Here is a 25,686-nt window from a genome sequence, read left to right on the forward strand (position 1 = left end):
TCTAATGACTTAGGCTCAATGAGCTTCTTTGACAACTTATCAATGAATTTTTACAAAGCCAAAAAATATGTATGATTAATAATAGGGGCCATATTATATCATCTATTATTCTAGATAAGAGGTACTTAATTTATGGCAAAAGTTGGCTTCAGAAATAAAGACAATCTTCAGTGTATGTGGTGAACAAGGACAATTTAACTTTTAGAGAGAGAGAAACTGAAATAAACATGATCACAATGATATGTTGTGACATTGGTTCGTATTCTGGGTTAAGGTAAACAACTAGAGGGCCATTTTTTGCCTGATGCTTTAGAGTCAATTGCTGGAAACAACGTAGCAGTGATGTTACAAAGCTATTTAACAATACCATATTTTTCAATGCCATACTGAAGTATGGGCTAACATTCTCACCTGAAGATTATTTAATTCTCTAGGGATGTACATTTGCCCATTAACTACTTATTGGGACAAAGACTCTGAATACGCGTGTTGTTAAGTTGTATATATGTTGTCCAAAAGAGACGCAATTGATTTTTGTTCTATAGAAAAAAATAACTCCAAAATAATTGTTTATTAATCACTTTTGTGTTTAACTTAACAAACTTACCTCAGCATGACTTTCCCAAATTATACAAATCTCTGCTCCTCAAATGGACTTTAAACTAGCTCTACTGTCCTGTTGGTTTCCTCATTAATGAGATAAATAAAACTTTGTCTCCTGCTCATTTCATATTTTTACTAGAATTGTGTTTTAACTCTTTTATTTTTTTAATGTTTATTCATCTTTGAGAGAGAGAGAGAGAGAGAGAGAGAGGGGAAGGGACAGAGAGGGTGACACAGAATCTGAAGCAGCCTCCAGACTCAGAGCTGTTAGCACAGAGACCAACGTAGGGCTTGAACTCATGAACCATGAGCTTATGACCTGAACTGAAGGAGATAATAAATGACCTGAACTGAAGTCAGATGCTTAACCAACTGAGCCACCCAGACACCCCTGTTTTAACACTTTTAAAGCTACACTAACAGTGTTTTAAGCTGCCTGCATCTACAGTTCTTACACACTCCAGCAGGATATTTTGGTAAAATGTGATTTTTACTTCCAGCAATTTAACTGAATAAAAAGAGGGAGCTATTATTTACACAATTTAGTGATAACATTCGGTGTTAGAATCAGTTTTTGTTTTTGTTTTTTGTTTTTTGTTTTTTTGTTTTTTGTTTTTTGGCGGGGTAGGTGGAAAGAACTTAAATGCTTCTACTGTATTGAGACATTCAGAGACTTTTAACATAATCTGTGGCTCAAGAGAGATATGCATCCGTGAAACACTGAAGTGTTTGCTGTGAAAGTGCCTTGGTAATTGAAGGTTGGCAAGGAGTGAAATCTCTCTAAGTCACAACCTTTTTATTTGTAAAGAAAATAAAAGACATTCCAGCAACTTGCCTTATAGATTTGTGAAAAAATTATATTAAATGAAACATACATCTTTAAAGTAACACAAGATAAATAGTAAAATTTAATAAGATTTAGTTCTCCTTCCCTCACAAGAACATTTACTCCATTCCTTTTGTCCTGACTTAAATTCCCTTGTTCATTTACTAATAAGATTTTATCCTATTATATCTGAATATTTTAATAATCAAAGAAGTGAAAAATCAATTTTTAAGTAAATTAGTGAAGCATATCTAACACCAATGAATACTTCATAAGAAAATATAATATTCACCTTCTAACTGAAAAACACAAAAATAATTATCCAGAAAATGTTCTATTTCAGACTCTTAATATTACATAGAATATGTTTTCCTTGACACAAATTCCTAGAGTAGAATATAAAAATTACTATCTAGTGAGGAATATCAAAAGAATACAATTACATTAACAGAAAGATATATTTGGTCATGTAATTTACTTTGAAAAAAAAATCTTATTAGCCTTAAATGATACTAATTTTGAAGACTTTGAAACAGTGCACACCTATCTCTAATTATACCATGGCAACCATGTTTCTTTGAATCTATTTTCCTCTAAAAATAAAATGTTACTTCTGTGCAGTGGAATGGCGATCAGTTGAAGAGTGTTGTTTTCATTGAAGTTGGAGTTGACCTTGTCACATGTTAAAATAAATCTTATATGAGTCAAATAAAACTTCAATATATTTCTAAATTGGAGGTAACTTTAAATGAGAGAAGTTAGGATACAATAAATCAAGAATAAATCAAGACTTAAAGGAAATGCCTAAGAAAGACCCCACTTATATAATATGCTGAAATCTCATACAGCTTGCTTTAATTACCAAGTTTATTCAGGCAGCAATTTAAATTTGAAACTATACTTCTTAATATATACCTAATTTTTTATTATTAAAGTTGTCTAATCAAAACATCGTGGCAATTATGTATGCCTAAGAAGGCTATATGGCATTTTGAATAATAATTGTGTTGTTAAATGAATAAAATATCACAGCACCAAGGACCAAATTAGTGTTGTGGGTCACATGCATTATTGATAGAAGAAAGGAATATGAATTAGTGGACTAAAAAATTGATGGGGAAATTCAGACTTTGGTTTTGAAGAATTAGAAGGAACAGAAAATTCTTTTTTTAATGTTTATTTATTTTTGAGAGAAAGACGTAGAGCATGAGCGGGGGAGAGGTGGAGAGAGAGGAAGACACAGAATCGGAAGCAGGCTCCAGGCTCTGAGCTGTCAGCACAGAGCCCGATGTGGGGCCCGAACTCACAAACTGTGAGATTGAAGGAACAGAAAATTCTAAGAAATATGCATAAATGTTAATTATAAGGACATTTCATGGAGGCAGAAATGGACAAATAATATTCAGAAGACATGAATCAACCAACTCCACTGCCATACTTGCTCTTACTATGTAAGACAACAGTAGGGAATGGAATTTTCTTGCCTTTAAATTGATACTGAAAAACGTCTGGGTGCATCTGATAATTATTAACTTGGCCTGTGAAGAATTCATTTGCTCAAGTATTGCTTATTTGTTTCTAATTGAACAAATATGTTACAAAAATGTTGGGGATAGGCAGGATGACATTTTGTGTCAGATTCCTGTTAAGATAACAGGTATAGATAGCAAGTGAGGTTCTGTCTCTTTCATACGTGCACATGAAGCACTGTCCTGGGGAAAAGCAGGAACAAAATAGGACTCAAAAACTTGGGTCCTGGTGACTATTGCACATTACTATTAGTACCACATAGTACCCAGTACTATTGGTAAAAAGTGAGTTAGTTTCTTGTTGGAATTAGAATATGTTTTACATAAATATGTTGACTTTGAAGTCATCTAATGACATCCTGTTGAAAATATGTGTAGTTTGAAGATGCAAGATCTAATGTTCATATTTATAAAAACTTAACCAAAGTGTAACATGATTCATATGCTCAATCGCTGTTATTTACTGTTTTGGAGATCCTTCAAGTTTCCAGTTATAGTTATGGTTTTGAGATTGCTGTTATTGAATGTCTGTTTTATCTTAAGAAATCTACTTATGTCATCTCTTATGATAGAAAGGCATCAGCATCTCAGTTTTACAGCTAAGAAGAGCTCAAAGAAGGTAGACAACTTCAAGGGCCAAGTTGAGCTGGAGATTGCTGAGTGGCCAGGTGTCACAGTAGCTCATTGACACTACACGCCAAAATGAAACCCTTTAGTCACTTAGTGCAAAATTATAAGCAACAGGCTAAATAGAGGAAGGCCAAATCTCCCACTGTTTCATTTTTCTCTGTCAAATGGCACCAGACAAGGGTCAGATGCATCAGCACAGATATGGTGGATTGCTAGCCAAAATGGAAGTAATTATATCACTCCCAAGAGAAACTGAACAAAAGGATCCTGTAGTTTTATGGACCTGGGTGGAGGAGGAGAAGGAAAGGTAAGGGCTAGGAGTGGCAAAGTACTAAATACTTTGTCAAGATTCAGACTACTTACTAATGGACAAGGAGAAAAAAGGGTCATGTCCCTCCCCCATCCTTTTCCCCATAAAGAAATCTCAGCAGAGGTGTCTGTCACAGGTGTCTCTTACATTGGTTCCTGATGGGGGTAGAGAATGGAGGCGCTTAGGCTGGTAATACAGATAAGAGCATGGCTGGCTGGCCAAGAGGTCCTGAGTTCCTGACTGTAACTTTCTCCAGAAACATCCATGCATTGGCTGTGCTCCGAGTCTGGTGTAGGAAAGGCAGCTCTCCCTTACAATATCTGCCAAGCAAAACTTTTGTAACTGCCTGTGGTCAGGCCTGAAAGATCACACATAGATTTTTTGAACAGAAGCCTGACTCCTCAATAATTTTGGCATAAACCGATTCAACCCAAACTTGTACCCATATAGCTTGAAAAAAAAAATCCCATTTTATTCTATTCAAGATCGCTGTCCTCATTAAAAACATTTTTAGTAAGTTGACTTTATTGATTTTCCTATAATCTCTTGGAACTTTACCATTCCTTACTAATAAAATATATGTTTGGAAATGTTTGCTGCAACTTAGCATAGAAAACAGAGTTGGAAGTAGAGATATATGTGGTAGTCCCATAGGCCACATAAAAAATGATGAAGGAAAAAAAAATGATGGAGGAAGAATTCCTTGTGTGAAATTTATGTTAGACAGCCATTGGGTTCTGCTGCCTGGATGTACCCTAAACATCACTAATCTCCATATATAACACAAACCTAGATTTTATTAATGATTTATTGATTTAATGTCTTTCTGCTTTGTCTAACACATATCTATATACACGTTGCCTTAGCTCCCTCACTAAATTCCAAGGTCTTTGCTCACTGGTAATGCTTAATTCTGGCAGTGCTTAATTCATATTTTGTAACCATATAATAACCAAAATAATATCTTCACAGGAAGTTCTCAATAAATACTATTGAGTGGAGTATGCTAAGCAGTCAATAAAATATAGAGTTTTATTGGTCCTTGAGATCAGTGACTTTTTTTTGGTACATCCAGGTAGCAGAATAACATGGCTGTCCATTAGTAGTCTGAATCTTGACATCAGAAAGGAGTAAGTGACAAATTATAATCGAGGGCTTGAGATTGGCACAGCCAACCTGATAGGAAGTTCAAAGGAATAAATTACTAATTAGAAATGAAAGTTTCAGATTGAGATGCATTATAAAATTAAAACTTAAATTTCATTGGGATTTAATGTTACTCTTAATGGATGAAAGTGATTTTAAATGTCCTTTTTGGCATCTCTTTGCACATTAAAAGTAATATGGCCGTCATTCATCTTTGGTTAATCTGAGGAAGTAAAATGATTATACTTTGAAATTATGTTTTATGTAGTAATTTTTCTTTAGGCATAATTTTAAAAATGGAGCTGCCATCCGTGTGTTTCCTTTAAGCAGTTTTTATCATGGTGGTCATACTTCTGATTAGAGTGTAACATTTCTACCTTAAGAAATCCTTTAGACTCATCAGGGCTCATTGATATTTTAAATACAATTTATTGTTGTTTTGTTACCACTTACCAAAACTAAAATATTCTCCATAATTTAAAACATAGAGATTATAGATTTTCAAATCCAATCAGTTCAATAAAAACATATTGGAGGAATTAACATTTTTTGAGTGCCTTTAACATGACAGACACAGTGCTGTGTTATATTAAATTGGCTCCTTCAATCATGATATTCAAATTCAATAAAGAAAGGTGCATTCCCACCCCCCCCCTCCGCCATTTAAGTATGAGAAATGGAAGCTAAGAAGACTGATTTAACCAAAATCATACAAAGGGAGCTAGAAGTAAAGTCAGAATTAAAAGCCGTATTTGGTGCTTGCTTGGCAGTACATAATATCAAATTGGAATGATATAGAGAAAATTAGCATGGCCTTGGTGCAAGGATGACATGCAAAACATGAAGCATTTCATTAAAAAAAAAAAGCCAGATTTGTTGGCTTCAAAGTCATACCATTTTGTCTGTACAGGAATGTTTCTATCCATGTCTATCTAATTGTTCCTTGTGTATTATATTTGAATTAAAAATGAGTTAGGGACACCTGGGTGGTTCAGTTGGTTAAGCATCTCAGCTCAGGTCATGATCTCATGGTTTGGATTGGTGAGTTCCAGTCCCGCACTGGGCTCTGTGCTAACAGCTCAGAGCCTGGAACCTGCTTCAGATTCTGTGTTTCCCTCTCTCTCTCTGCCCCTATCCTGCTGGTGCTCTGTCTCTCTCTCTCAAAAATAAATAAACATTAAAAAAATTAGTTATTTGCCTGGGTGGTACAGTTGGTTGAGCAACCAACTCTTGATTTCTGCTCAGGTCATTGTCCTAGAACTGTGGGATCAAGCCCTGTGTGGGACTCTGCACTGAACCTGGAGCATGCTTGGGATTCGCTCTCTCTTCCTGTCTGCCCCTCTCTCCCCTGCTCATGCTCTCTCTCTCCAAAAAACAAACAAACAAACAAAAAACAAAAAACAGTTATTTTGGCATATGATGCCATCATAAAACTATTTACGACTATTCCAAGTCTATACCTGTATAATAGTATCAGTATAAATTCAGAATTTTTATAATAATAATTTCCATTTCAGATATGAAATTACATGTTTTATTACATATAGAATAGAAATGGTATTATTTTAATATTCCAGAAAAATACTTCGATATTACCCCAAGTTATCATGTGGAAAATTATCTGGTTATACATGATTTATGCCTTAAGTTACTATAGTAACAGATCTGAACATGGTGAATTATCAAAAATTAATTCAATATAATTAACAACTAAGATTCTGAGGGTCAATATTGGCACAAAGGTACCTGATAAAAGCACACTTCCTAAAATTATTGTGAAATACTGCTATTAAAAACTGGTAAATATGGAAAAATGGTCAACTTATTAAGACTTCAATTTGCATATGATTAAAAAGAACTTTTTGAAGGCTGTCATTCCCATATAATGGATATTTTATTCTGCTGTCCCATTAATGAAAAATAGTGCATGCTATTGACAAAGTAGAGTTAGAATGACAAACTGATGTTTCCTAACAGGCTCCAACTGTAGCGGCTGTGATGCTGGCCAAAGTGGCCCCACGCGGCTTACGTGTTATTCACCACAACATGGGCTTCTCTGTCTTGTCCAATCTAGACTGCATCAGACTTCTGTATAGGATTGGAATTCAATTTTGTACACAACAGATATGTACAAACTCAATCTACAGAACAGAAACTGATACAGATTATATATACATATGTGTGTGTGTATATATATATGTAAACACTTCAAGGTAATGAGCCTACAAAAAGTAATTAACTTACTTTGAAGAATGAAAGTTTTTAATGTGCTGTGGTTAAAAAACAATAGACATCTTAACTATAGAGAACAAACTGATGGTTATCAGAGGGAGGTGGGCAGGGGGATGGGTGATGTAGCAGATGGGTGTAAGGGGGGGCACTTGTCTTGATGAGCACCAGGTGTTGTGTGGAAGTGTTGAATCACTATATTTTACACCTGAAACTAGTATTACACTGTTTGTTAACTAGCTGGAATTTAAATAAAAATGTGGGGAAAAAATAAAAATAAAATATTTCTAAAAAAAGAAGCAAAGAAAAAAAGGGATAAACAACAACACTAACAAAACAATAGATACAATACAATATATACAATATTGCTATAAATCTGTAGCTCTACTCACATTGTTAAGCAGCTTTGAATAAGTATCTACATATGAGAATGAAAAAATACATTATAAAATCATCAATTTTTTTTTTTTAATTTTCTTAACGTTTATTTATTTTTGAGACAGAGAGAGACAGAGCATGAACGGGGGAGGGTCAGAGAGAGGGAGACACAGAATCTGAAACAGGCTCCAGGCTCCGAGCTGTCAGCACAGAGCCCGATGCGGGGCTCGAACTCATGGACCGTGAGATCATGACCTGAGCCGAAGTCGGATGCCCAACCGACTGAGCCACCCAGGCGCCCCTAAAATCATCAAATTTGAAGTGTACATAATTTTTCATGCTTTCTAGTTATACTTTCCTTCTTTCTTTTTGTAGCCAATTTCTGTAGCTTTATTAGCAGATAGGAAATTACTCTCTCTATATAAATTGTTTACCTTATTTTATTTTTTTAAATTTACATCCAATTTAGTTATCATGTAGTGCAGCAATGATTTCAGTAGATTCCTTAGTACCCCTTACCCATTTAGCCCATCTCCCCTCCCACAACCCTCCAGTAAGCCTCAGTTTCTTCTCCATATTCATGAGTCTCTTCTGTTTTGTCTCCCTCCCTGTTTTTATATTATTTTTGTTTCCCCTCCCTTATGTTCATCTGTTTTGTCTCTTAAAGTCCTCATATGAGTGAAGTCACATGTTTTTTGTCTTTCTCTGATTGGCTAATTTCACTTAGCATAATACCCTCCAGTTCATTCCACGTAGTTAAAAATGGCAAGATTTCGGGGCGCCTGGGTGGCGCAGTCGGTTAAGCGTCCGACTTCAGCCAGGTCACGATCTCACGGTCCGTGAGTTCGAGCCCCGCGTCGGGCTCTGGGCTGATGGCTCAGAGCCTGGAGCCTGTTTCCGATTCTGTGTCTCCCTCTCTCTCTGTCCCTCCCCCGTTCATGCTCTGTCTCTCTCTGTCCCAAAAATAAATAAACGTTGAAAAAAAAAAAAAAAAGGTTTAAAAAAAAAAAAATGGCAAGATTTCATTTTTTGATTGCTGAGTAATACTCCATTGTGTGTGTGTGTGCGTGTGTGTGTGTGTGTGTGTGTGTACATATATATATACCACATCTTCTTTATCCATTCATCCATTGATGGACATTTGGGCTCTTTCCATACTTTGGCTATTGTTGATAGTACTGCTATAAACATGGGGGTGCATGTGTCCCTTTGAAACAGCACACCTGTATTCCTTGGATAAATGCCTAGTAGTGCAATTGTTGGGTCGTAGGGTAGTTCTATTTTTAGTGTTTTGAGGAACCTCCATACTGTTTTCCAGAGTGGCTGCACCAGCTTGCATTCCCACCAACAATGCAAAAGAGATCCTCTTTCTCTGAATCCTTGAAAACATCTGTTGTTGCCTGAGTTGTTAATGTTAGCCATTCTGACAGGTGTAAGGTGGCATCTCATTGTGGTTTTGATTTGTATTTCCCTCATGATGAGTGATGTTGAGCATTTTTCATGTGTTGGTTGGCCATCTGGATATCTTCTTTGGAGAAGTGTCTATTCATGTCTTTTGCCCATTTCTTCACTGGAGTATTTGTTTTATTGGGTGTTCAGTTTGATAAGTTCTTTATAGATTTTGGATACTAACCCTTTATCTGATATGTCATCTGCAAATATCCTCTCCAATTCTGTCGGTTGCCTCTTAGTTTTGCTGATAGTTTTCCTTCACTGTGCAGAAGCTTTTTATTTTGATGAGGTCCCAGTAGTTACTTTTTGTTTTTGTTTCCCTTGCCTCCAGAGACATATTGAGTAAGAAGTTGCTGTGGCCAAGATCAAAGAGGTTTTTGCCTCCTTTCTCCTAGAGGATTTTGATGGCTTCCTGTCTTACATTTAGGTCTTTCATCCATTTTGAGTTTATTTTTGTGTGTGATGTAAGAAAGTGATCCAGGTTCATTCTTCTGCATGTCACTGTCCAGTTTTCCCAGCACCATTTGCTGAAAAGACTGTCTTTATTCCATTGGATGTTCTCTCCTGCTTTGTCAAAGAATAGTTGGCCATATGTTTGTGGGTCCATTTCTGGGATCTCTATTCTGTTCCATTGATCTGAGTGTCTGTTCTTGTGCCAGTACCATACTGTCTTGATGATTACAGCTTTGTAGTATAGCTTGAAGTCTGGGATTGTGATACCTCCTGCTTTGGCTTTCTTTTTCAAGATTGCTTTGACTATTCCAGGTCTTTTCTGGTTCCATACAAATTTTAGAATTATTTTTTCTAGCTCTATGAAGAATGCTGGTGTTATTTTGATAGGGATTGCATTGAATATGTATATTACTTTGGGTAGTATCAACATTTTAACAAGATTTGTTCTTCCTATCCAGGACCATGGAATCTTTTTCCTGTTTTGGTGACTTTTTCAATTTCTTTCATAAGCTTTCTATAGTTTTCAGCATATAGATTTTTCACCTCTTTGGTTAGATTTGTTCCTAGGTATTTTATGGTTTTTTTGTGCAACTGTAAGTGTAATCGATTCCTTGATTTCTCTTTCTGTCACTTCATTATTGGTGTATAAGAATGCAGCTGATTTCTGTGCATTGATTTATATCCTGCAACTTTGCTGAATTCATGAATCAATTCTAGCAGTTTTAGGGTTTTCCATATAGAGTATCATGTCATCTGCGAAGAGTGAAAGTTTGACCTCCTCTTGGCCAATTTGGATGCCTTTTATTTCTTTGTGTTGTCTGATTGCAGAGGTTAAGACTTCCAATACTATGTTAAATAACAGTGGCAAGAGTGGACATCCCTGTCTTGTTCCTGACCTTAGGGGAAAAGTTCTCAGTTTTTCACCATTGAGGATGATATTAGCGTTGGGTCGTTCATACGTGGCTTTTATGATCTCGATGTATGCTCTTTCTAGCTCTACTTTCTTGAGGGTTTTTATCAAGAAAGGATGCTGTATTTTGTCAAATGCTTTCTCTGCATCTATTGAGAGGATCATATGGTTCTTGTCTTTTCATTTATTGATGTGATGAATCATATTGATTGTTTTTCGGATATTGAACCAGCCCTGCATCCCAGGTCTAAATCCCACTTGGTCGTGGTGAATAATTTTTTTAATGTATTGTTGGAGCCAATTGGCTAATATCTTGTTGAGGATTTTTGCATCCATGTGCATCAGGGAAATTGGTCCATAGTTCTCCTTCTTAGTGGAGTGTCTGTCTGGTTTTGGAGTCAAGGTAATGCTGACTTCATAGAAAGAGTTTGGAAGTTTCCTTCCGTTTCTATTTTTTGGAACAGCTTCAAGAGAATAGGTGTTCACGCTTCCTTAAATGTTTGGTAGAAATCCCCTGGAAAGCCATCTGGCCCCGGACTCTTGTTTTTTGGCAGATTTTTTATTACTAATTTGATTTCCTTACTGGTTATGGGTCTGTTCAAATTTTCTATATCTTCCTATTTCAGTTTTGGTATTGTATATGTTTCTAGGAATTTGTCCATTTCTTCAAGATTGCAAATTTTATTGGCATATAATTGCTCATAATATTCTCTTATTATTGTTTTTTTTTCTGCTGTGTTGGTTGTGATCTCTCCTCTTTCATTCTGGATTTTATTTATTTGGGTCCTTTTCTTCTTCTTTTTGATCAAACTGGCTAGTGGTTTATCACTTTTGTTAATTCTTTCAAAGAACCAACTTCTGGTTTCATTGATCTGTTGTACTGTTTTTTGGGTTTTTTTTTTTTTTTTTTTTGGTTTTGATAGCATTAGTTTCTGCTATAATCTTTATTATTTCCTGTCTTCTGCTGGTTTTGGGTTTTATTTGCTGTTCTTTTTCCAACTCCTTAAGACATAAGGTTAGATTGTGTATCTGAGATCTTTCTTCCTTCTTTAAGAAGGCCTGGATTGCTATATACTTTCCTCTTGACCGCCTTTGCTGTGTCCCAGAGGTTTGGGGTTGTGGTGTTATCATTTTCATTGACTTCCATATACTTTTTAATTTCCTCGTTAACTGCTTGGTTAGCCCACTCATTCTTTTATAGGATGTTCTTCAGTCTCCAAGTATTTGTTACCTTTCCAAATTTTTTCTTGTGGTTGATTTTGAGTTTCATAGCATTGTGGTCTGAAACTATGCATGGTATGAGCTCGATCTTTTTGTACTTACTTAGGGCTGATTTATGTCCCAGTATATGGTCTATTCTGGAGAACGTTCCATGTGCACTGGAGAAGAATGTATATTCTGCTACTTTAGGATGAAATGTTCTGAATATAACTGTTAAGTCCATCTGGTCCAGTATGTCATTCAAAGCCATTGTTTGCTTGTTGATACTTTGATTAGATAATCTGTCCATTGCTGTGAGTGGGGTGTTGAAGTCTCCTACTATTATGGTATTACTATTGATGAGTTTCTTTAGTTTGTGATTAATTGATTAATATATTTGGGTGCTCTCACATTTGGTGCATAAATGTTGACAATTGTTAGGTCGTCTTGGTGGATAGACTCCTTGATTATGATATAATGCCCTTCTTCATCTCTTGTTACAGTCTTTATTTTAAAGTCTAGATTGTCTGATATAAGTATGGCTACTCCGGCTTTCTTTTGTTGACCATTAGCATGATAGATGGTTCTCCATCCCCTTATTTTCAATCTGAAGGTGTCTTTAGGTCTAAAGTGGGTCTCTTGTAAACAGCATATAGATGGATCTTGTGTTCTTATCCATTCTGTTGCTGTATGTCTTTGGATTGGAGCATTGAGTCCACTGACATTTAGAGTGAGTACTGAAATATATGAATTTATTGCCATTATGATGCTTGTAGAGTTGGGAGTTTCTGGTGGTGTTCTTTGGTCCTTTCTAGTCGTTGCTGCTTTTGGTATTTATTTAGTTATGTCTCTCTCTATATACATATTTTTCATCTTTTCTCCCCTCAGAGAGTCCCCCTTAAAATTTCTTGCAGGTCTGGTTTAGGGGAAAAAAGGAAATCATTTGAGAATTTGAAAAAATGAATACACTGAAGTATTCTAAAATGAGATGATGGGAGTAAAATAGAATTTTAAAAAATTTACACAAAAGTAAAGAATATAGTAGAAAAAACTTAAAGAAAAATATTTTTAATAAAAATTCAAAATAAAGATGAATTTTTTCTCTTTCTGTATTCAAGAAAAGGAAAGTATTGTAAAAGACAAAAAAAAAAGAAAGACAATTGAATAGATGGACCTGCTCACAGATTGAAATATAACTGAAATTACTTCATTTTCCTGTAGAAGTCAGACTATGAAGCGCTTTATAGTCCATAAACTAAGTAGGCGGTGAGACTTGTGTTCTTGAAGAGCAAGGTTGGCCCTGTTGGGCGGGGCTCAGTTTAACGGATCCGCTCTCCACTAGGTGGCGCTGCTAGCCTACTGGAGTGGATTGTTGTGGCGCTCGTAGGTGTGTATGTGCATGTGCGGGAGTGGTGAAAATGGCATCACCCAGCTACCCAGTCTTTAGTATGTGAACCCTGTTCTCCATGATCAGCAATAGGGCACCCGTTCTCTGTCTTCAGCTTTTGTCCACTCCCCGCTTTTTCTTCACTGTCCGTGACCAAGCCCCAGGCACTACCTCTCTCCCAAGTTTTGTCTCAGATGTGCCTGTATTCCCTGGCCCCTTACTTCTGAAGAAATGCAGCTTTGACCTGTTCCACCCCTCTGTGGAAGGGTCTCACCAAGCAATGGCCGAATGCCAGCTGCACCCAGGAATGATTGCTGGACCCTACTGCTGCTGGTGTCTCAAGACTGTGGCCAGGTGCCAGTCTGCCCCAGAAAAAGTTTGCAAGTAGTGTAGCAGCAGCTTTTCAGGGATTATGAAAAATCACAACACACATCTGGCACCAGGCTTCACCCTTAACGACCTTGTTCCAGCACCAGCAAATGTGGCCACCTTCTGGGGTCTGCTGGGACCAGGTAGCTTCAACAGTCTCTACCAAATGTCCTTCCAACAGTGGAACTGCTTCTTCCTGTGTGGCCCGAGAACCTCCTGGACCCCACTCTGTTCCTGGAGATTCGCCCTTCCCACCAGAGCACCACAAGGTATCAAGCTGCGGAGTTAAAGACTCTGCACTCCACTTGTTTACAGTCTTAATGGAATTTAAACCCTCTCCTTTCTCCTTTCTCCTGTTTTAGTTTAGTCCCTGCAGCTGTTTCCAATTTTCCACTTTCTCTCCAGCTGCTTTTGGGGAGGCGTGCTTTTCCTGTATTCTCACCCCCTCCCCCAGTCTCCATCCTCTCCGCCTGCAAAAGCAGCTCCCTGCCCGCCGCCTGCTTCTCTCTCCCCATGTTCACCTCTCCGTGCCATGTACCTGCTGAAATCAGTGGTTAAGATTGTGCAGATTGTTTTGTTAATCCTCCAATCAGTTTTCTAGGTGTGTAGGATGGTTTAGTGTTGGTCTGGCTGTATTTCATGGGGGTGAGACACACAAAAAACTTCCATGCTGTTCTGCCATCCTGGCTCTTCTCCTCTATTCTTTAAATATTTATATCAGAAGATATCTTGATTTTCAATCTTTAAAACAAATTTTAAATATGTGGAAATATACATGAAGAGAAAAATTAAGATAAAATAAAAGTGCTTATTTCTGGATTTCAAAATTGAAAGTTCTTTAGGCTTTCAAAACTTAATATGTAGTCCTATTAATATAAAAAAGGGGGAAATCAAATTTAGTGCAGTAACTTATGGAGTAGAGGTCCACACTTCAATTTGGCAGACAGGGGAAATTCAAAATATGAATGGAGTTACTGCTGTTATCCTTTAGTAATTGCTTCAAATGCATTTTCTTAATTGGTAATAACTATCTTATCTCTTATGAGTAAGCATTTATCTTCCCCACTGCTTTTGTCTTATGTAAAATAGTATGTAATCAGTATTGGAAAATTTCGCTTTTCTATATCCCCCCCTGTAATCTTTCTCATCACTTAAAAATTTCTCTTGCAAATGTAATTGCCTAAGAGCTTATGTGAATTTAATTAAAGAGAAATAATAAATTTGAGATGTATAAGCAAGTCCTTGAGAGTTTTACCACATCCAATATCTCAAATACATTAAATAAAAGCTCTCCAAGCAAAGGGTACAAGATATTCTGCACAAATCTGCTCTTAGAGGTTCCACTTAATGAAGAAAAGTGATAGCCTTCTTTAACAGAAATAAGTAGATATCTATCATTGACTTGAAATATATCATGCCAGAAATCACTCATTTGGGATATGAAATGTAATACCATCATTTTATTATTTTGTTTATAAACCATAACACACACACACACACACACACACACACACACACACACACAAAACTGAACCTAAAACTAATTTATCATTTTATTTTATTTTATTTTATTTTATTTTATTTTATTTTGCTTTTTATTTATTGTCAAGTTAGTTAACACACACTGTAGTCTTGGCTTTAGGAAGATTCCTGTGGTTCATCACTTACATATGACACCCAGTGCTCATCCTAACAAATGCCCTCTTTAATGTCCATCACCTATTTTGCCCACTCTCCCAACTCCCCACCCCCATCAGCCCTCAGTTTGTTCTCTGCATTTAAGAGTGTCTTATGTGAACCGAAAACTAATTTAAAGTAAAGTATTATGAAAAATTACACAGGAAATGATTTTGTTGATAACATAACTGACATATCCTGACAAACAAGGATTTCATTTAACTAATATAAAAACTATAAATAATCTTAATGAGCAATAAGCATAATATATTTTATAAAGAGTCTAGATACAATATTTTAGATTTAAATTTTTAAAAAATGTTTACTTCTTTATTTTGAGAGAGAGAATGCACAAGCAGGGGAGGGGCAGAAAGAGAGAGGAAAGAAGAGAATCCCAAGCAGGTTCTGTGCTATCAGTGCAGAACTTGACATAAGGTTTGACTCACAAACTGTGGAATCATAAACTTAGGCAAAATCAAGAGTCAGAAGCTTAACCGACTGAGCCACCCAGACATCCCTCAGATTTCAATTTTTTAAATATATGGTCATTTGGTAGTCATGTATTTAATTTAATACCACATAAATGTTGAAATAAAAATGGAGTAATTGGAATGAAAGCGTGTTTGTAGTGATAAATAAAAAATAAAAAATAAATAAAAATTCACCTTCTAATGTTTTTGTCATTGTTTGTACACTTGAGAATGAGACAGGAATGGTATTCATTAATATCATAATTTCTAATTGGATTCAATATCTTATGAAATGAAACATGGGCCAAAATTTGAGAAAATTCCTATTGTCAAGGATGAGTTCCAGATATAATCTCAAATACAACTGGGTGTGTGTCTGTGTCTGTGTATGTGTATCTACATATAATTTTAACTGCCACCACCCCTTGTGATGCTTGATATTTCTGTGAGTCTATCAAGAAACTCTAGAAATAAAGTTAGAATGGAACTGAGGCTTTCTTTATTTCTCAAAAATCTATTCATAAATTTAAAAAATAAATGTTTAAGTATTGATATAAATAATATTTCTCATGTTGAAGACACAAGTATGTTATATGTATTTTCACTTGACACTTTATTGAAAATTCATAATTTTGTCCTTACATCTGTGAATACATCTTTCTTGTCTTTGCTTTTATTCCTTTTCCTTGACTTACTGCACCTTTTAGAAACTCCAGTAAAATGTTGAATGAAAATGATGATAATGGGAATTTTTCTCTTCTTCAAGTCTCAAAAGGAAGCTTTAAGGGTCTGACCCTTAAATAGGATGTTTGCTCTAGACATTTTGAATACCTGTTGGCAGATAAAGGAAGTTTATTTTATTCTGAATGTCCTAAAAATGTTATCATCAAAGATTCTTTTCTATCAAATATTATTTTTTTCAGCAGTTATTGGGATGGTCTGACGAATTTTCTCTTTTAATCTTTTACTGGAAGTTGAATTTTATAATATGCACCAACCTTGGTTTCCTGGATAAAGCAAATTGGGCATGATTTATTGTAATGACCAAGATATCCTTTATCAGATTGAGGTAGTTATTTTCTGTTCCTGGTATTCAGAGAATTTTATTATTAATGAGAGTTGAAAATTGTCCAGTGTTTTTTTTCTTCATTTATTAACATGATCATGCTATTCTGATAACATAGTAGATTATGGTATTTAGTTTTTAAGGTTTAGACTAACTTTTCATTCTGGAATAACTCTATTTGTTCATACTATATTATCTTTTTATGTGTTATCATTTACATATATTGCTGTTTTCCAATACTAACATTTTAACAGTTTTGTCTATATTTATGAAATGCTATAATATTCTATTTTAGAAATGTTTTTCTCATGTTGTGACATCAAATTTTTTCTGAGCTCATAAAATATGTTGAGAGGTGCTTTCTTCTGTACTTGTGGAAGTGTTTGTAAGATTGGTATATTAGTTCATTCCTTAGTCTGTCTAGGATTTACCATTGAAAACATCTAAAATATGAACTTTCTTAGTGGGAAAAGATTTTGACAATAAAAACAATTTTTGGGAGATGTAGAGCTATACAGCTTCTGTCATGTCTTGTTGATTGAGTTAACACATGGGCTGTGTCTCATCAACTGTAAGATCATGACCTGAGCTGAGATCAACAGTCAGATGCTTAACTGACTGAGCCACCCACATGCCTCAAGATTTTTTTTTGTCATTCCTTTTTTTTCTTTGAATCTTTGATCCTATTTATAGCATCCTATGTAAACTCCTTATTTACTTAATGCAATAGCTCAGTCATCTAAGTATTAGTTTTTATTGACAGATTTTTTTTTCTCTTCAGTTTGGTCCTATTTTTCAATTTGCTTGTCTGGTTTATTTTTAATTGGATAGTGTATAGTAAGAACAATATGTTATGAACACTGTGGATTCTTTTTTCTTTTTCTGAAGAGGGATCTTTTTTTTGTTTTATTTTGTTTTTGTGTTTGTTTTTTTCTTTTTCTAGTAGGCAGACTATATGACTAGACTCAAATTCCAAACTCTCTTGCCTTAGGCAGTAGTGGAAAGTTCTGCTCAGTTTCTCGTATACAAGCATAGTTCAATGGAAGATATTAAAGGGATTTAGATGTAGGAAGAAATAGTTGGTTAAAGAATGCAACTGAAGTATTGAAAACAGGGTGCTTAAGAAAAAAATAGATATTGTAGCATTTCAGGCAAATATAAAATGTAAAAAGTAAGGCAGTAGTAGAGTGGAAAGTGTTGGGTTTTTTTGTTTGTTTGTTTCTTTGTTTTTAATTTTGCCAGCCCAGAATTTCTTTATCTTCTTAGATAACCATCTCTCCATGACTCTGTGTCCATGGGTCTGGATGAAGATGACCTCATCCTTAGTTCCAGATGGGGCACACATAACACCGTAGTCACCAAAACCAAAACATGTAGTCAATATCAATCCCAAGTTTTGGATGAATGGATAGATTTTTTTGAGCTCTTTCTGCTCTGCTTAGATTTATAAGGATATACTTCTGGGGTCATATCCTGAGAAATTCTATTATGGGAGACATTATGTGGATATAGTCAGCCTGAAAATGAATATATCATATAAAAATCAGAATAGAGGTGTAGAAACAACAAATGCCAGATATTCATGACATCCAATGATATCCAGGATCCATTTTTTTACCCAAAGGTAGAATTTCCAGGTACTAACTTTGATAATAACAAAATATCTGGGAAAATGGAGTAAGGGTAGGGCAATGGAAATTCCAGAACAACATTGTGATCAAAACAATTAAAAAATAAAGTTGAAATTGTTCCTGATCAAATCTATACATCATCTTAACTAGGAGTTGAATATGAATACAGGTAAGATACAACTCAAAAAAACAGTGGCTTAAATAAGTAAGGATGTGTTTGTCTTTCATAACTCAAGTCAAAATTGGACAGGCTGGAGATGGAATGGTTGATCAGCTGTGGCCTCGGGACCCGGGCTCCTCCATCCCTCATTCTGTGCCTTCCTTTGTGATGGTGGTTGCACTTTGGACATCATGTACACATTTTAGTCACACAGACAAAAAAAGTGGAGGAGGAAGTGCTAACAAAATTGCTGATATCTCACTTACAAAACCAAATCTTTTGGCTAATTTTTAACTTTTACTTCTAGATCAAATAATGCCATGATAGAAAGGGCTTAACATGAACATTACATAAGCCAATAAATAAGGGCTTTTAACTAAATTAGGACTGGGGATAAAGGAGGACATTTTGCAAAGAGTGACAAAAGGAATATGTGAGATAATATGTTTAAGAAAGTAAATATTTCCTTCTTAGAAATGTAGGGGAACTTTATTTATTTACTTTTTCACTAAGAAAGGCAAAAAGACAAAAGTATGTTAAGTGTGTCTTAAAAATTATTTTATGTTAAAAATCATCTCTGGGAGAATTTCATTGTGAAGTGCTTTATTCCTTCTCAAGATCTAGTAATTAGCTGGGCTGGAAAAAGTAATCTGTATTTTTAAACAAGCACTCATTGAGACTTTGATACAAACGATATGCAGATTACATTTAAAAAAAAACAAGAGTATATTTTAAATAAGAAAGGAGAGAAGATACAAGAGCTCATACATCTTCTCTATAAAGTAGGTAAAAAGTTTCTATGCCTATCATGGTAGTTTCTTGAGTGAGACTTGAGGCTTCAGGGGAAAAAAAAATGTGAACACTGTGTCAAGAAATCCATTAAATGAATATAGCTTTGGTTAGATTGGTAGTAGCCCAAACCATTCTGGCCCCTGTTTATCTAGCCACATGCTTGTCTAGTACCAACTTCCATGACAACAAAAATCAAAATAATTTCCTGTAAGAGTGTTGTCGGACTATAATAATACAAACTAGATATCTCAAAAATCAGGTGACCTATCTTAAATATAAAACAAATAAAATAGTTACAGTTTTTAAACTTAAACTTGTTTATACATATTACTAATGTATGCTTTTCCCTGCAAACTACATAAATTTTAAACAGTGATGAATATGTAGAGTGCTCCCTTGGGCAGCACATGTACTAAAATGGAAATGAAACAGAGAAGATTAGCATGGCCCCACATAAGAATGACGTAATGAATATGTAGAGATCTCAACATGGGCTTCACAGATACAACCTTGGGGTTTATCCCCTGAGGATTGAATTTAAAAAAGTTGAAAGAAGCAAATTATGGAAATACTCAGAAATACCAATCCACATTAATAATACTTATAAAATAATAAGTGAAAAACGAAAATATCACTGTGGTAAAGTTGCATTTTGTTCTTAACCATGATTTAAGTATTGAGCTACGGCAATGCATGACCTGCCATAAGGAGCTGTGTGAAGGCTGGGCTCTACCATTATGAAGTCCTTCTCTGCCTTTAACTAGATGTCTTCTCTAGGCTGAGGAGATTTGGAGCCTCTTTCTTCATTGTAAAGTGAGGATGGTACACTTTTCACACACGACATTAGGTTTGTAAAGTGTTTACCAAAATTATTTCCATTTTTCAAACAATAAAGTAACAAAATCTGAAGATATACTTAGTAAAAAAAGAAAGAAAAAGAAAAAGAAAGGGTGAAAGAGAATTGTTGCTCTTTTAAAAGTCCAATTACCAGAAGTAAGAGAATATGGTTGCTGAGTAGCAGATATAATCCAAACAATTTTAAAAGGTGGCTTAATAAAATAATTTTGACAGAAGGAAAGTTATGCATGCTACAGTTTAAAAAATGTATTGCTATAATAGCCTAGTAAAAAGTTTCTATACACATGATTATGGAAAATGTTGATGGTATTGGAAGTACACTGATATTATAAATATAGGAGCACTGAAGAGATGGAGAATATTTGTACCATTTCGTTATGATGTTTATTTGATCTAATGAGGGGAATTAAATCCCATTTTCACTTATTTTTAGATTTATTTCCATGCTACATGGATTGATATGCTTATAATGAAAAATTAATAATATTTTTATGAGATAACAAGAGTATTGTATGATTCTAAATATTTTTTATGTTTAAAGATTTTGATATTTAAAGAGGCAAAAAATCATACAATACAATTGTATATAATACAGATTGTGTATAAATCTGGAAGAAAGGATTATATGGACTCCTAATTATTCAGGAAGATTCTCCCCTTTATTTGTTCTACATGATCATTTCATCTTGTTGATTGGTTACAATTTCTATTATCTCAATGAATCTCTTTAATTGAGGTTCCATAACAGATAGTAATGGACACCTGATTGCAATCCTATATTTAAATTGAAGTTCTCTTTTACTCCCATATTTTTGAGATCATCAACCAATGGATGATGAAGAGGTGTTGGTGAATTTGGAGTGACTGTGAATACATAGTCTCTGGGAATAAACTTATTTTAAATATAGTGTATTGTATACTGCGTGCAATATAGAAATGGTTTTATCAGAGTATAGGTAAAAGGTTTATTAATGAGAATAGGTTGTTGGAATACAGTCATAAATGACAATGATTGTGATTACTTGCAATTTACCAGAAACTTCATGTGCTTGTATTATGCAACATAAACATTTTTATTCTTACTAATTAGTGAAGCCAGTTGACTTGTGAAATGGAATCCAAGAGTAGAGAATGGAATTCAAGTCCTTTCCAAGGTTCTGATTTCAAAATCCTTGCTCTTGTCACTCTGCTAAATTACTTCTTTATACTTCCACTTTAATGTCTATTTTGTGATGGATAGTATACTAGAAGATTTGCCGATCTAAACTTATTTAATCAAATAAATTCAGTTTTACTAATCTTATTTTAAACGATAAGGAAACTGGTGGTGCCTGGGTGGTTCAGTCAGTTAAGCGACCAACTTCGGCTCAGGTCATGATCCTGAGTTGGAGCCCCACAACGGGATCTGTGCTGACAGCTCAGAGCCTGTAGTCTGCTTTGGTTTCTGTGTCTCCCCCTCTCTCTGCCCCTCCTATGCTCATGCTCTGTCTCTCAATAATAAATAAATGCTAAACAAATTTTTTTAAAGATAAGGAAACTGAAATTCAAGGAGCCCAGCTTTCTCAGGATCACATAATTGCTCAACATCAGATCATTTGGTTCATACTAGAATAAGACTGGAAAGTTTATCAGAATCCATACAGAATAATTAAGCTTTAAATTTATACTAATTTTATTAACTTGATTTTGTATAATTCTGAGATAATTACTAAATAAGAATGTCAAGATATCACAGAAAATATTAGCCCTATCTAATATAAAAAACCACACTGTGAAACTCCCACTTTAAGGAGTTCAAATAAATTGTAAGCAAGAGTATTTTAAATAGCAATTATTGTGTATAAGCCAATACTATATTTTAAATTTAAGCACTCAACTATTTTCCTTCTTTAAACATGAGAAGAATTTGGGAATGTAATAAGGATTAAATAACAAAATAAACCTAAAACTCATTTGATTAATTGGTCGATGATATATGAAATATAATTGAGCTACGTTAGGAGTTCATGTTTTGCATATTTTATGTTTGTTTCAATTCAAAGTCTTCACAGAAAATGACTATTTTAAACATGACCTTCAGACTTAATTGTATTTTTTTGCATTCTCTACATACATTGTTAGTTCACAGACAAGATATGTTCCGGAAAAGTTACATATGAAACAAAACTTGTAATTTTTCATCTAAAAGATGCTGAAGGAATGTGTTCTTTAAAGGAAAACTCAGATGAATATTTTTGAAATGCAGATAAAAGTTATTGCATATGGATTTACCTGTATGTTTTCTTAAACTGGATAATATTTGAAGACATTATCAGGGATTTTGCCTTCTGGTCCCCCTGTTTTCCTGCTCTACTCTGTAGTCTTTCTGTCTCGGGGCCTTCTTCTTCATCAGCATCAGCATCCTATGAGCACGTATATGATTAGGCCACCATGTTAAGTTTTGAGAGCATTACACGAGATGCACTACTGTGAATTGTCACATAATTAGTTTTAGTTTATAAGAAATTCTATGATTATATTTTGAGTTCAATAGATACAGTTTCCTTCAGGCTTGGTTAAAGATTTGTTAGTACTAGGGTGCATGGGTGGCTCAGCCAGTTGAGTGTCTAACTCTTGGTTTCTGCTCAGGTCATGAATGCCAGGGTCGTGAGATCAAACTCTGTGTTGGGCTCCACGCTGTGAATGGAACCTGCTTAAGATTCTCTCTCTCTCCTCTCTCCCTCTGCCTTTTCTCCCCACTTGTGTGTGCTCTCTCTGTCTAAAATAAAATTTAAAAATACTAAAAAAAGGGAAAAAAAGGAAAAAAAAAAAGATTTGTTAGTACCTTTTTTAGCTCCAAGCTTTTCTGAATTTCAGTATTCAGTCATAAGGTAGAGTTGTTAAACTACTTAAGATTATAATAACAGAACACCAATAATAGATATTTATGTTACAATTGCAGTGTTGCAGACACATTTGTCAGTATATTTTACAAATAGAATCATAGAACCTTGTAACATCATTAATATTATAAGATTATCACTAACATTCCCGTTTTGTAGATGGTAATTCTGAGACAAAAAGAGGTATGGGATTTGTCTTCATCACATAATTCTTGCTTTTAGAATAGATTCTACTTCAATACCTTTCCCTACAGAAACAGACCCCTATAGCACTGTTTACCAGTTTTTCAGTTCACAAGCAGAAATTCCCTCTGAAGCTTTTATAGCCTTATATGCCTTCATTGAAGTAATGCCCTGATAAAGATATTGTGTCTTCCCTACTTCCAAAGTCCAAGTGAACTGTGTGACCTTTTATTGTTGTTAAAAGAATCTAGAAAATCATATCACAAGTTTATGTTAATGTGGCAGCGGGCGCTAATGAATATCACAATGGTAGAACACAATAGCGTGGTTTTCAAGCACCAAATTCATTCATCCTGATCATACACTGGTTCTGGTAAAGGGCAAAATAGAGAAAGCTGACTATTCTAGCCTTATAAAATGCCACTGATTTTATTTTCCTTTAGTGAAAAAACACACTAATGAATACCATGAAATAAATCCTTGTTCTTTGATTACTGTGTTATTGAATTATGTACTATTTATTATCCTGAAAGTAGTAGGCATAAAACATCTTCTTTTAATAATATGAATACAATATTTCAAGTTATTATTCAAATTACTTTTATGTATCTATTATTTTATTGCTTTTCCTTTATTCTAAAGTAATATTGAAGTTATACTTTGTTTTTTTATTTTTATTTATTTTATTTTCATGTTTGGCAATTAATTGAAGTTCTGCATTAGAAGTTGTTAATTATTAGGGTCGCCTGGGTGGATCAATTGGTTAAGTGTCCAACTTCGGCTCAGGTTATGATCTCATGGTTTGTGAGTCGGGCTCTGTGCTGACAGTTCAGAGCCTGGAGCCTGCTTTGGATTCTGTGTCTCCCTCTCTCTCTGCCCCTCTCGCGCTTGTGCTCACTCGCTCTCTCTCTCTCTCTCTCTCTCTCTCAAAAATAAATAAATAAATGCTAAAAAAAAAAGTTGTTAATTATTAGAAGGCACACAATGTGAGGAATCTCTTTTCTCTTTTGGCTTTCTCTCTTGGCACATTGCTGGTTTTATTTTTGTGCTTCTGGAGGATCTTGAGTCTTCTTGCTTGCCAACTCGTCCTTCACTAACAATCTACAGATTTTGGCACGGCCAGATTTAACCCCCTTCTCTTTTCTCCAGATGAACTCATCCAGCCTGAAGTAACTGCTGTGATATTCACAGATTTCTTTACGGCCCTTCCCATGGCTGGTTCCTTTTCAAGCTTATAGTTTCGTTAGTAAGATATGCCCTGGCAGAGAGGCCTTATATGACCATTCCATCCAAAATAACTTTTCCACCCTAAATTTTTTTTCCATAATTTTGCGCTAAGAAATTAGTTCTTGTCTGTATTTACTGTTGTATTGTCCTCACTGTAATTAAGCTTCCTGATGGCAATTTCTTGGTTAGTTGGTACACTTTGGTATACAGAGGACCTTGAATACCGTATACTCCCTAGTGAGTGTTTCATGAATATTTACAATGGATAAAAAATTCATTTATGAACAAAAACATATAACATATTGCTAATTTTTAGCTAATTAGTGATAAAGGCTACAGTTATCATAAGAGTGTATGTAGTAAGTTACATACTTACTACATACTTACTTTTAATCTTTTATAAAGATCTTTTAAAATATTTTAAAAATACATTTAAAGAAATAGAAATAGATACGTCCTGCTCCTGGACATGTCATGTCATGAGCCTGTATCCAGCCACACTCCAAGCTCCCCATGGCCTCTGTTCTAATCCCATCACCATTCATCCTTTCCCTCATGTTCTAACAGGTATTGCTCCTGAGAACATTCCCAACTGATCCTCAGAGTATATTCATAGGTAAATCTGACCTAAGACCATAGCTTTTAAAAAAGATATAATCCTGCCCTTGTGAAGTCCCCATCTTAATGGAAAGGCACACCATACTGTATGATAACTACTGAGACATGTCAGAATGTCCTCAGACTCATGTGGGAGTGGTGGCTGCATGCAGGACCTGGTCGGTGCCTCCACTAGCCCTCCACATCCTATGTTGCTCCCTGGGAGGTAGGAGATCTGGCTACCCCAGTGCCAAGGAGTGGTGCTGCGCTGTGGCTGCCTTCCACTGGCCACTGAAGAAAAAAATATGCCTTCTCTTCACACCCCTCGCCAGCCTCTCCCCCACCTACTCAACCAGTAAATGCTTCACTGGTGCTGAGAAGAAATGGAAAATCACTTCTCTTCCTTCTTCCTTGATGACTAGGAAATCCAAACATCCACATTCAGGCTGAGAAGCTGAGAATCCCTCAAATGTTTCTCTTCTCACCCATTGTCCCAACCACAGCTGAGTAACTGGACTGTCCACCCACATTGTGCCTATTTTGTGCCTTTTTTTCCAGTTGTATCAGGAAGCCACCCCCTCCTTGTGTATCAGCTCAGATCTGTGGCAAATTCTCTCAAAATGTTACTTCTGTTTCTTACTCCTTTTATTGTATCCACTAGGCTTCCAAAAGCAGGTACCTGGCTGTAGCTAAGCACCTTATGAAAAAGAAACAAGCCCAC

The 25,686-nt window shown here is 35.3% G+C and overlaps 1 protein-coding gene, 1 non-coding gene and 1 pseudogene across 2 annotated transcripts in view; all 3 read left to right on the forward strand.

Moving 5' to 3' along the window:
• The window catches only part of FSTL5 (follistatin like 5), a 793,609-nt gene that overhangs the window by 561,168 nt on the left and 206,755 nt on the right, over positions 1 to 25,686 (forward strand). The gene's annotated exons all lie outside the window — the stretch shown is intronic.
• Positions 5,800 to 5,899, forward strand: LOC122218798 (annotated as a pseudogene).
• LOC122218807 lies at positions 19,607 to 19,715 on the forward strand. Its single transcript, XR_006202129.1, has one exon. It is a non-coding gene; the product is annotated as a U6 spliceosomal RNA (small nuclear RNA).

This window comes from Panthera leo, chromosome B1, assembly GCF_018350215.1.
Source record: "Panthera leo isolate Ple1 chromosome B1, P.leo_Ple1_pat1.1, whole genome shotgun sequence".
NCBI classification, from domain to species: Eukaryota; Metazoa; Chordata; class Mammalia; order Carnivora; family Felidae; genus Panthera; species Panthera leo.